Here is a 454-nt window from a genome sequence, read left to right as displayed (position 1 = left end):
TGGAGACCTCAGGTGTGGTGAGACAATGCAGAAGATGGAGGGAGAGAATAAACAAGGAGGTCACAGGGGTTGCTACGGGCACCAGGCCAACTGTATTCAAGTGGAAGACCATCAGAAACCCAAGTCCCCCGACACACAAGATGAAACCACACGGAAAATAGGGAACGGCGGCCTTGATGCCGTCCACTTGTACGCACGCAGCATGCACAGATGCTACCCTGCGCATGCACACGCTCGCACAACATCCACCAGATATAAACAAATTAGAGAAACCACCACAGGCGAAGACAAGTGAGCAAAATGCATCCCACATGTTAACAAGCATAATATTGCTCTACAGTGTGCCCCGCAGTTGCCACCAACTCCTCTCCGTTGCCTCGGTTAGTGCCTGGAGTCTTGGCAGCAGACGGCAGAGGAAAGAGGAAGAAGAGGAGCAGTCTGGTTATGTAGCTTC

Source organism: Epinephelus moara, chromosome 21 (genome assembly GCF_006386435.1).
Source record: "Epinephelus moara isolate mb chromosome 21, YSFRI_EMoa_1.0, whole genome shotgun sequence".
In the NCBI taxonomy this organism is placed as follows: Eukaryota; Metazoa; Chordata; class Actinopteri; order Perciformes; family Serranidae; genus Epinephelus; species Epinephelus moara.
This window is presented reverse-complemented; position numbering follows the sequence as displayed.